At 39.9% G+C, this 12,946-nt stretch overlaps 1 protein-coding gene across 3 annotated transcripts in view; it reads left to right on the top strand.

Moving 5' to 3' along the window:
• Nucleotides 1-12,946, top strand: part of pcdh11 (protocadherin 11) — a 232,684-nt gene that overhangs the window by 17,295 nt on the left and 202,443 nt on the right. The gene's annotated exons all lie outside the window — the stretch shown is intronic.

A 12,946-nucleotide genomic window follows, 5' to 3' on the forward strand; every position in this document is an offset into this window, starting at 1 on the left:
AAAGATCCAAAATCAATGTAAATCAATCCATATACATATGTGCATCACACGTTGCAAAATGATAGAAACATTTTGGAATGCTTTTGATGGTCATTGGTTAACTGTACATTTTGGGAATTGTTCTAAACCTTCTCAAAATGAAACATCTAAAGCCTTAGATAAACTTGGAAGTGCGAAGGATTTGCTCACTGTTTAGGTCGAATGATCAAAGAGTGTACTTGCACAACTCATGGATTGTAGCTGCCAATGGGCGGCAGCCTGCTGTTTAAAAAAAAAATCTCTAGAATAATTTCTGTACCATTAATAAATTTCCCAAAGAGGGAAGTCTCAGCAATACGAGGTTGTGCATCTTTCAATCGTCGTCTCTTTTTTTCCAGATATGCTCGACCCGAACACGCCGTTTGCTGCTATGATACATTTTACAAATGAGCTTGTGCAAAGGGGATATGTAGGTACATGTGAACCATGTACAATTTGCAACAGGGCCATTGGTGGTGGACATATTGCATTAAATGGTGGTGCAGTTTGGCGCTGACCATAACTCGAATTGGTGTCAATATTGCAAAAGTAATGCTACAGTATAATGTAGTTTGCTCATATCTAGTTCTTCCAATGGGACTGTTAAATGAGCAGAATAGTGAAATTGCAGTTAGCACATCTGCCGCAAAGTTGAGAGGAATCACTCGTGTGTTTCCCTTAATTTGTAATGTATACAATTTTCGAAATGACCTTTGATTATACTTTCCTGGGATTTTCATACTCACTTCATATCTAGCAAGAGTAATGAATGTCCATATTTTTCAATTGATATAAAATTATATTATTTTATAGCCTATGGGATGTTATCCTTTTTTTTATTCTTCACCAATCGTGTGTATTTGGAGTAACATACAGGACAACAGTGTTTTGAGTGCAAGAAATCCATCTGTCTGTCCGTCCGTCCATCCATCCATCCATCCATCCATCCATCCATCCATCCATCCATCCATCCATCCATCCATCCATCCATCCATCCATCCATCCATCTTCTTCCGCTTATCCGAGGTCAGGACTTGGGGGTTAGCAGCTTTAGGAAGGATGCCGTGACTTCCCTCTCCCCAACCACTTCGTCCAGCTCAACCCGGGGGATCCCAAGGCGTTCCTAGGCCAGCCGAGAGACAGTCTCTCTAGCGTGTCCTGGGTTGTCCTCTGGGTCTCCTGGCGTTGGGACATGCCTGGAACTCCTCCTTGGGGAGGCGTCCAGTTTTCCCTCCTCACCATGATGGACCAGTACAGAGTCCGCATCACAGCAGACGCTGCACTGATCCGCCTGTCGATCTCACGCTCCATCCTGCCCTCACTCGTGTACAAGATCTCAAGATACTTGAACTCCTCCACTTGGGGCAGGATCTCATCCCCAATCAGGAGAGTGCATTCAACCTTTTTGTGACTGAGGACCATGGTTTCAGATTTGGAGGTGCCGACTTTCATCTCAGCTGTGAAACGCTCCAGTGAGAGCTGGAGATCACCGCTTGAAGAAGCCAACAGCACCACATCGTCTGCAAAAAGCAGAGATGCTGAGGTCACCAAACCGGACACTAAGAAATTTTGTCCATAAAAGGTATGAACAGAATCGGTGACAAATGGCAGCCTTGGCGGAGTCCAACCCACACTGAGAACGAATCCGACATACTGCCGGAAATGTAGACCAAACTTGATGATATAGGGACCGAACTGCCCTTATCAGTTGGTTCGGCACCCCGTACGCCCTAAGCAGCCCCCACAGAACTCCCCGAGGGACATGGTCAAATGCCTTCTCCAGGTCCACAAAACACATGTGGACTGGTTGAGCGAACTCCAACGTACCCTTGAGGATCCTGCTGAGAGTATAAACCTGGTCCATTGTTCCACGGCCAGGACAAAAACCACACTGCTCCTCCGTGATCCGACCTTCTGATGGACCCTCTTCTCCAGCACCACTGAGAAGACTTTACCAGGGAGGCTGAGGAGTGTGATTCCTCTATAGTTGTAACACAGCCTCCGGTCCCCCTTCTTAAAAAGGGGGACCACCACCCAAGTCTGCCAATCCAGAGGCACTGTTCCCGATGTCCACACAATGCTGTAGAGGGGTGTCAGCTAGGACAGCTGCACAACATCCAGAGCCTTTAAGAACTCCGGGGAGAATCTCATCCACCCCCGGGGACTTGCCTCCGAGGAGCTTTTTAACTACCTCTGAGATTTTGACCCCAGAGATTGTAGAGTCCACCACAGATTCTCCAGGCCCTGCTTCCGCAATGGAAGGCGTGGCGGTGGAATTGAGGAGGTGTTTGAAATATTTGCCCCACCGACTCACAACATCCCGAGTCGAGGTCAGCAGCACACCGTCTCCACTGTAAACAGTGTTAACGGTGCGCTGTTTCCCCCTCCTGAGGTGCCGGGCCCCTCTTTGGTGCAATATGTGTTTTGATTCAAAAGAGAATCAAGAAAAGTTCCTATTGATGCATGTGACATTGACTAAAGAATATGTTCAATATGTTTTGTATGTTATGAATGCCTATCTGAATCATGGTTGGAGCCTTTGACTATAGGATAAAAAATAAATCTTCGTTCATTGAATGAAGAGCCAAGATTGCACACAAATGAAACCATATATGATCCTGAAAATGATGATTTATACTGTCTGTACTATTCAGAAATTGTTGAGGTGGTTGGGTAGGTAGGAGGTTACCGTTTTTACTGATTGTTTTGACGTAGCCGTCAACCCAAAATCGACATTTTAAAAACAGTTAACACAGAGGGCTATACACATGCCAGAGTGGTCAAAACACACACTTTGTTTGCAAAAGGCAACACCTGTGCCGAAACATTCAAACTATGGAGACAAAGCACATTTTGCCTTCAAACAACTCAACTTTGACAAAAATCTGAGCACCTCCCATCAATCATTACACAATGGGCAACAAAATATACAGCACTCGTTTGAATCAGTGTACCATTGCTTGTCACTGCAGCCTACGACTGTACGTAGCTTACATGCCAGTGCCGTTTGTAGTCAAATTTGCTCTCTTGCAAAAAAAAATGCATCCAGAATCAGATAAGCTTTAATGCAAATTTTATTGATTACATACTTTTGTCAGACTGTGGTGGAAAAAATGACACATTCACACAAAGAATATGTGGAAATAAAAATAAAATCAATGAGTGTGTGACAAATTAGGGAAATAAAAAAAAAACAGTAAAGAACAAAAATTGAGTCGGCCTATACTATGAGATAGTGACAAGTGATACTCTTCTGTCTCTTCTTCCGAGCCCTTCCAGCTATACCTCCACCTCGCATACGGACTCATCTTCGTCTGACCCCTCTACCTCTTACCCTCTCACTTTACTTCTCATCTGCCTTAGACCTCCTCGATCTATGCTTGCAAAAAACAACACAGTTCTGAAGACTGATTGCAAATTGAAAAATTTTGTGAAGTGTCGGACAGGTGCTTTTAGTTATTGCATACTGATCACGGAGTCAGCATATGGTTTCTGTTCTGTAACCACAGCTAAAACAATGGAGTTTGGATTTCTTGAATTACATCTGTGTTAACATTTGTGTCAATCTAATGAGAATATGTTAACACATTTGCATGAGGTGTCATCTGCTCAGCTAAAATGGTGATGATGAAGCACGAGAGGTTCCCAGTTTCTTCAAACAGGTCAAAGCAATCAATAGAAACAGTAATACAGCATTTTAACCCACAAACAAATGTTCATGCACATCTATTTAATGTAAGCAAATGCCAAATATGAGAGATTTTGAGGGCTGGTAACAGAGGATGAACATCTCACTCTTATATTAAGTGCCATACATAGTTATTTTCCATCCAGTTCACTAGATGTGGTCTCGGTTTAATTATGTTACACACATAACATTAGACCACTGTGCATTAAAGCCACAGCAACATTTCAATATTAATTTCTACCTTGAGATACAGGTTCGCAGTAATCTCCATTGACCACAGTTGTAACTCAATGGCTCAAATAATCTCTCCCTATTAAAATGAATAAAATTTCCTTCATTCCATTTTCAAGAATCTTGTTAAATCAAACGGGGACTGTAGTAAATATACACACGCACAATATTTGTCCTGTGCCTAAATTGTTATTACCTTACCCTTCTTCTGGTCTACCAAGGGAGGGATCCTATTGTTCTAAAGGGGGTTTACTCCCATTGAGAACGCGAGTGACTCTTATGCTCATTAGTAAAGGACTTTGTTAAATTGAGTGGCAGTGAAGTTACTTTTATTCCTTGAGGTGTCCATCCTATGATGGCTGGTGAGCAGTCCATGCTCTCTAACCCTGAGTCAGCTAGGATAGGCTAAATCTTTTCACTCACCCTGAAAACATGGTAAAGAAAATTGATAAATTAAAGTTTGATAAGATCTAATTCACTCAATACAATAAGATTACGTTGCCATCTTCTTGTGTACTGTGACAGTTTTAAATTAACTTTCTTCTATTCTTTCCATTACATAGTACTATTGCAGCTTGTCAGTTTTTGCATCTGGATTAAGCACGATTGTTAGAAGTGCTGCAGTGCATCCCGGAGGAGTGGATTTCATCAACATGTCCTGCAGTAAATCCTTAGCTCAGCAGAGGCTGCAGTTTATCACAAGCACAAATCCGCTCCTCTTTCTTAGTTGATCCATTCACTGATAGGCAACGAAATTCAATCAGTCCAACCCTCTTGACATATAAAGGATTTTTCCCCCTGTTATAGTGCTCAAGTGACTTCAAAAGCAGACCTTCAGGGATGTTTTTTTGTTGTTGTTGGAAGACATTAAAAGTGACCCCACACCTTTACTCTAATACCCGTGTACATATAGTGCTAAATCTAAGGATTGTTCATTGAGGATGTGACTGAATCTCACTGTCTTCATAGCACCTAATATATGTTTTGAGAGGAAGAGCTGCAGTCGTTTTTTCTACTAAACTAAATTATCTAGCACAGATTTTTGTAAATGCATGTATCATTTTTGCTGTTCAATACATAGCTTAACAATAAACGTTGAATGGAAATAAACAGCTTTCAGCCCCTTGGAGAAAGTTCACTAACCTATCTGCCAAACAACTTTTTGTTGTGAAGTTAGTTGAATTGGTGACTATCCAAAGCGCTCATGTTTCAAATGTTTGCTCTCAAGTCAGAATAAATAGTCGCCCGAAAAATGCTTATATCTCAAAAAACTTTGCCACTGACCCTGTATTCAACTGCTACTCAATCATAGGCGCAGATGGCACTGGAGATGGAGGGAACATGTTCCCTAAATTTCATACTAGGCACTCAAAGTGACAAAAAAATCCGCTAAACAGAGGAGGACTAATGTTATATTTGCAAAAGCACCAATTCTTTCAGATGTCTTGGATAAAATATAAATCTTAAAAACCAATATGTGTTCAACCCTAATTCTTAACCCTAATGCTAAGCTCACATATATACAGACATTAAAAAAAGAAGAAAAACCACACGCACACACATTGTGCCTTTGGAAATTGACGTGTACACGCACGCGCGCACGGATGCACACACACACACACACGCACACACACACACACACACACACACACACACACACACACACACACGCAAATTTTGCCTGGGGCCTCATTTTGATCCGTGGCAGCCCAGGATTGGGGGAAAAAGATATATCCATAGATTCTGCATAATACCCAAGATCTTGAGTACTTTTTTGCCTGAAGCATGCCTCTTGTTAGTGAAGTTACACAAATGACTGTGTCAATTAAACTACTTTTAAGAGCAAAGGTTACATCATATCTTCTCATTAAGATTTGAAAATATAACGCATCATATACTAAGTGGAAATATAACAATGCCAGTCTTGGCTCCCTAATGAATTGATCACTTGTTCATCCGCCAAACGATTTCATGCTAATACATGCAAACATATGCAATGCTGTTAATCGGTATATGAATCATAACAGAATAACACATACTGAAGCAGTAGCCAAGTTGCTGTACTGAAGTGGAAAGGAGATGTGTGGCTTGGGCTGAAGAGTTTACTATACATGCAGTCCCCAGAATAAAGGCTTGTTAAGTGTCACAATCTATATTGTGAGAGTGCGTGTGGCAGCATGGAGGGGAAGTAATGCTCCGGCTTGCCTTTGCACGTGGTATTTTACACGTCAACATTTATTTCCCCCAAAATGCTGTTTGTTCCAAAAAGAGTATGTGGTTCTGTGCTTTGCATTTCTTTGGGCGCGCTCCTCTGTTTGTGTCTATGACTTTACAGCAATTGTAGCAAAGGGTATTGGAAGACATTTCAGTAATAAGGGGAATTACTAACGTGCTGTGATGATTTTCATAATAATGCTATCAAGAGGAAAAATGTTTTGTAACAATTTGTGATTAAAGAAAAACAGGGGGCAGCGCAACAAAAAGGTATATCCACTGCCTATTTAAATGTTGAATATAAATAACCAATTCTTGCTTTACATATGAGCATGTCATCATGTTAAGTGGTGAGATGCAAATCAATCAGTATGGTAAATGGTAAATAGACTTTGACTTTTCCAGGATAGTGCTTCTACCTACCAGGTACCCAAAGTGCTTTAAGATCATTTTCTCATACACCTACTGATAACAGAGCACCAAGAGCAATTAAGGGTTCAGTATCTTTCTCAAGGACAGCTACACATGGTCACAATAGCAAAGGATCCAACACAAAGCCTTTGGGTTGGGTGACGACCACTCTATCACCCAGAACCATGCCACCTCACTACTGTAGTAGCCTTCATTAGAACTGTAAACACAACTGTAAACACATTTCCAATGTGACGAGACTTCAGAGGGTACAGCTCTTTTTATTGGTGCTTTACCAGGCTCAACTTCCAAACATTGTAAAATCTTTCATATGAAATATTTTCCAATCCTAAAACTTCAAATGCTTGTTTTCACGTATTACATTTATCATTATGGAGAACATGTGATGTATGCATATATTTTCAGATATTGTGTTTTATTGATTTTTATATTGTGAACCATTGTGTGACTTTTTTCATCTACTTTTGTCAGTCAAGCCACTGACCTATCATGAGCTCGCGAGTAGGAATTTCAAGTTGATATAATGTTCCAACTAATAGTTGTGTCTCATTGGCGAATAAATAAATAAATAAATAAATAAATAAATAAATAAACATGAAAATTAATAATAATGATAATAATAATCATTATTATAGTAATATTACTATTATTATTGTAACCAGGTGGTTTATATAATAATAATAAATATTATGATTATTATTAATACCACTACTACTGCTAATAATAATAATAAAAATGCAGCTGTTTATTATTATTATTATTATCATCATTAGCAGTAGTAGTGGTGTTAATAATAATAATTATTATTATTATATAAATCACCAGGTTACAATTTAATAATATTAATGCAGCTGTTCATTATTATTAATTATTATTGTTAGTATAGTATCAATGTTATTATCATTATTATTAGTATTAGTATATCATTATTATTATTATTATTATTATTATTATTATTATTATTATTATTATTATTATTATTATTATCAACAGCTCACAAGTTCAATAGTGTAAAAAGTGTTTTGATTTACAGTGGAGAAAGACTGGCTGAAAATGTTGACAGTTTATTTTGGTGCTGCATTTCTTTGCTGTGAGCAGATGAGTTTCATGTGTTTGATTTTTCTAAAATCTGTTCACTGAGTGGTGACAACACCTCAAGTGATCTTAAACCATTCAAACAGATTGTGGTTAGGAGACAAGCCAGCAAAACAGCCTTCTTTCTGCGACTTTTGCCAAGAAACAAGCTTCATAACAGACTCAGTGGGCACTGTGAATCTGAAACACAAATTGTTTTTATTCAGTGGGTGTTTTTTATCACACCACTCGTGGCACAGTGTACCAAAACAGATGGAAACACAAAACTGTGAAGTGGTTTAACTTTGTTTTATTTACACCTCTCCTGTGTTTCCTTAGTGAACAGCACATGATTCTAATGCAACACTCTGTGGCTTTTCACTACATTTCCATGTGTGTTGTCGGAGAAGTGTAACTGAGCACAAAAAAAGTTCAAAACCATTTGACGAATTTGACATGAAACTAAGTAAAGTTTCCATTCATTCATTAAAAGTAAAAGTTTTGGGAGGATAAGCATTGACTGTCAAATCAGTGCAGCAGAGAGACCATAAAAGTAGCGAGTGCAGTGCAACTGCCCAAGGCAGAACAAATGCTCCTTGCTTTTTCTGCCTTGTTGCGCTCTCCCTGGTTGACATGTCCTGTTTCCCTCGCCGACTCGTTCAAAGGCTAACAGGCTCATTTGAGTCATCACTCAGGAGACATGGCTGTAGTTATTTGAATCGAGTTGCACGGACCAGACTCATGGTGGCATGGCTTCCTGTGCATTCAGGCCAAGCTGGGATTGCTGCGCTTTGAGCTATTGTAGATCTCTCGTGTTGGTCTTATCCAGGAAAAATCAGGCATTCAGTGAGAGTTTAGAGGAAGGGCATGCTTTGTAATAAAGTGAGGCAATTCAACTGTAGTTTGTTTTTTCTTTGGGTGGTGGTGACAGGAAAAAAAAAGGGAAATTCTGCATCCTCTAATTTTCTGACACTGATGTGTTGTAGATTTTCTTTGAGGAAAAGCATACTTCCAATAAGTGCTGTAGACATTTAGTGGAATAATTTGAGGATAGTTTATTAGCATGCAAATCAAATGGGTGATGTACACTTCAAGCAGTATAACAAGAGTGCGTGATCTTCAGCAATTAAATCTCAGTTAATTTAAGTTACCCAAGTAATAATGTGTTATTTTGAAAGAGATTGGTGGGAGGATCAATCCAAGCATCGATATTATTCCTAACAATTCAGTATTACTATTGGATCGGTACAAGCATACCGAGATTCATATAGCAGTTTCTGTTTGGTTCTTGTATGCACTCCTGCAGTTTCAACAACTGCACTCAGAGGACAACCAATTTACAAAAACTTGTACCAAAACATTTGTACTGCACAGGGTGGCTTGTTTTTTTTAAACAAAGGACTTTGGGGGATTAATTGTTTGCACTTAATTTGTTGTGTTTTCACAAGTTGGTATTGGTGTTTTGTTTTTTTCTTTCCTAAAGAGAAAAGTGCACTCTGAGAGGAATGTTGTGTTTTTATTGGATTCCCTGAATACATATTGTATCTGAAAAGCAATTGGTTTCCTTAAAGATTATGCAGTATTTGTTGTTAATTTCCAGAAAAGAAGTAAAACGGAGATTTTTTTTTCATTAAATGTTTGTGTAGTACCCCCTGAATGGTCCCTGGGGGTCAGGGTATAGAAGTCTTCCTCGATTCACTTTGTGCAGTTTATTCTGAAAAATAAGCCAGACTTGACAATGTAAGGGAAATGCATTCTATTTATCAATAAACCTTGACCTTAGTAGTAAGTAGTAATTCCAGCCTAATTAAATGGGATATTTCAAGTTAGTATTACCTGAGTCTAGTTCTTTCATTACCCATGGATAGAGCATACCAACCCTGGCAGTTTATGCATTCACATTACGACTGTCCACATTGTTATTTAAAAGCTAACACAAAGCTATCTGATATGGGCCATTTGAAAATAGACATTATTACTGTAAATGTATGAATGTAGGATGCAGGCTATATGCACTAAATTGACATCGAGTGCACTGAGACTGTTGCTATGGAGGGTTTTGCATCGACCAAGCAGTACAAGAACTGAGGACTTCTTCCCTGGTGGTTTTGCTGTGAAGGACTCCACATCGACCGATCGGGAAAAGTCCTGAGGTGAATCAGTTCCCTGGAGGCGTCTTCCTGTGGCCCTTCTTTGCAATAAATGGACGTTCATGCTGTTTAAAGAATATAGCACTGTATAGAGTGTGTATAGCACTGTATTACACTATTCAGTTCCTTCTTCCAGTTAGGCAGCATCTCATCCCTGACCAAGAGAAGGCATCCTTCATACATTTGGAACAGGGAATCCTGGTCTCAGTTTTGGGGTACAGACTCTCATTAAAATGTTTAAACAATTCTAGTGCAAGTTGAAGTTCATGGCTGAATGAAGCCAACAGAAGCACACCATCTAGGACAACCAAACTAAGCCTTCTCATTGCTCTGGCTGTGCCTAAAAATTATGTCCATAAATTATGCGAACATACTCATGTGGTGGAGTCCAACATTTACTGGAAATGAATGAATCTGCTGTCAATGTTGGATAGATTCTTATACCAGTTTTCCAGGGATTGAACATTGAATATTTGGCGGACTGGATCCAGGAATGTTTGAGGGAAAATATCAAAAGCTTTCTCCAAGTCAATAAAGCACATGTAGACATGTTTCCCCCTTTTTTTTAAATTGACAACCCTCACCACCACCAACATGTCCATAGATTCTTACAATGTCAGGCACCAGCCAGGTAGTGAGTGAGCAGTTGCAGATTCAAACCCTCATTTCACCCCAGTGTCTAGGACAAGTGGTCACGGTTCTGATGACATGAGCACAAAGTTGATCGGCACACTGAAGCCTTAGATGTCTTAGAGCCAAGTGCACATGTGAGCATGGTGATGGAGAGGGCGCCAAGCCAGGTGTCAATAAGCACCAAAGGCAACTCAAGAGTGGAAGAAAGTCTAACCCAGGGGTCTCAAATTCCAGTCCTCAAGGGCCGCATTCCTACATATTTTCCAAGTTTCCCTCGTTAAACACACCTGATTCAATTATCAGGCTCCTGCAGAACGTGAGGATGAACTGATCATTTGAATCAGGTGTCCTCCTCGAGGACTGGAGTTTGAGAGCCCTGGTCTAACCCCAAGTTTTTGGGCCCAAACTGTTCCTTGGGATGACCCCAACTATACTAGTCAGCATGCTTCCACCTCAAACAGCAACTCTAGTTACTTTGCTGACAAACAGGTGATGTTCCATTTTTCTCTAAAAATTGGGTTTGCATCACCTAGGTTCCCACTCTTGGTCATGTTCGGTCCCCTCCCACAAGTGCTGAGCTCTTCTGGCTGTGCCTATCTATGCCACATGAGTGCATGACCAGGCACTCACAACCCAGCCTCACCCCTAAAATCAGATTAATATCTAGAAACCTGTCCTATGCAAAATATGCGCAGCTATCACTATTTTAAATAATTATTGTCATTTTTTGTTTTTCCTTGGCAGCTTTAAGAAATGACAACACTCTTGTCTTGTCTTACATGGTCAAACCTTGACACAGCTATTGTGCACAAGTAGTCACATGGTATGTAATTCATCACTGTAATGATTCCGTTGAGATAACGAGCCGATGCATTGATAAATTATTTATTCTTAGTGATAAAATGGAAGGCAGCAGGGAGAAAAAGCCAATCCTACGGTGAAATTGCTTGAAGGACATAAAATAAGAAAGCTGTTTCGTACCTTGCTGTGTGTGCCTCTGGCCATGATGTAATGAAAGTCCTGGCACTCTAAATATATAATGAGGAAGGAGTGTGCTAAAAAATGTTTTGTGGTATTTCAATGTTCATCTGAACTCATCTCAAACCTTCTGGTTTGAGATATACAGCAATGGTTTTACAGCAATCAAAGTGCCTCATGATGAACACCAAGGATTTACGAATAACAGCAGTGTTCTTTCCTAACTTGAATCAAGAATTTGTTGAAGGAATTTCATCCATCCGGCTGGCCGTCCGTCCACCCGGCCGTCTGTCCGTCCGTCCGTCCGTCCGTCCGTCTATCCATCCATCCATCCATCCATCCATCCATCCATCCATCCATCCATCCATCCATCCATCCATCCATCCATCCATCCAAACCCTAACCCTAACCACCCACCCTAACCCTAACCCTAACCCATAATATAAGAACCCTGTACACTGACATATTTGACGTTCAAATAATCGATGAGTCATCATGTGTGCTCTCATACGCTGCTGCTAATTTGGAATTGTTTCCTGGTAATTTATGCATTGAAAATGTTGTATGGCATCTCCAAGTACTGCCACAAGTTAGATAGCTCTCCTAACCATACTTTTTCAGAATCAGATGCCATTGATATTTTCACTAATAATGTTCACCCACACTGCCTAATAGAATGAAAGACAATGAATTTAGAGTAGTGTATTGCTTTCAGGCACAGACGCCTGCAACTACTTTTCAGTTTACTGCACACTAACAATCGTGATTACACAGTGCAAGAAAAAACATAACATAGATCCACTCATCCATGCCAAGACCATTAGTATGAAAAAATAGAAGTCATTTTTTTATGCGAAAATTTTGAGGAACCCGAATTGATCTTGTAAATGGACATTCCTAATTCCACGGTATTGTCATATATTGTCTCTTAGTAGTGTATTAAAATGAAAGGATTTGTAAATCATTGAATTCTCTCACACATTGTTCCAATTTCATTGGAGTTGCAGTTTATATTAAGTAATAAGTAGACTTGAATGTATAAAGTCGGTGACACATAGCTGTGAGATGTGGAGTCCTGTCAGCACTTTGTTGAGCATATGAGTTATTGCGCTGTTTACATGTCAAGTCCAGACATCAATAATTTATTACCACCAAGGTTATTTGCAGTCCATTTTTATGGTGCTTATGCTATCTGATTAAGCTAAAAGCTGCTGTCAGTGGACAACAGCCCTTAACATCTTCATTTGAAGTCCCCTCGTTGGATTTCGTTACTCCAGGACCACCAGTGAGGGATCCTGCTCAGTGCATTATGTCCATCTCTTCTGAAAGGAAGAATGAGATAGTTTGCATTCACTGCAGTTACTTATGTAAAGGTGGTGCTTGGTTAGGGCTGGCTCATGGCTGATAAGTAGGCTGCCGCATCCCCAGAAATTTGATTTGAGAGGTCATTTCTAAGCTGTCAACGCCAATATTTTTCAGTTTCAGTCATTGTTCAGAAAACATATACTGGAAGAGCGGTGGGTTGATA

This window comes from Syngnathus floridae, chromosome 1 (genome assembly GCF_059516105.1).
Source record: "Syngnathus floridae isolate MCC-2025c chromosome 1, RoL_Sflo_1.0, whole genome shotgun sequence".
Taxonomy (NCBI): Eukaryota; Metazoa; Chordata; class Actinopteri; order Syngnathiformes; family Syngnathidae; genus Syngnathus; species Syngnathus floridae.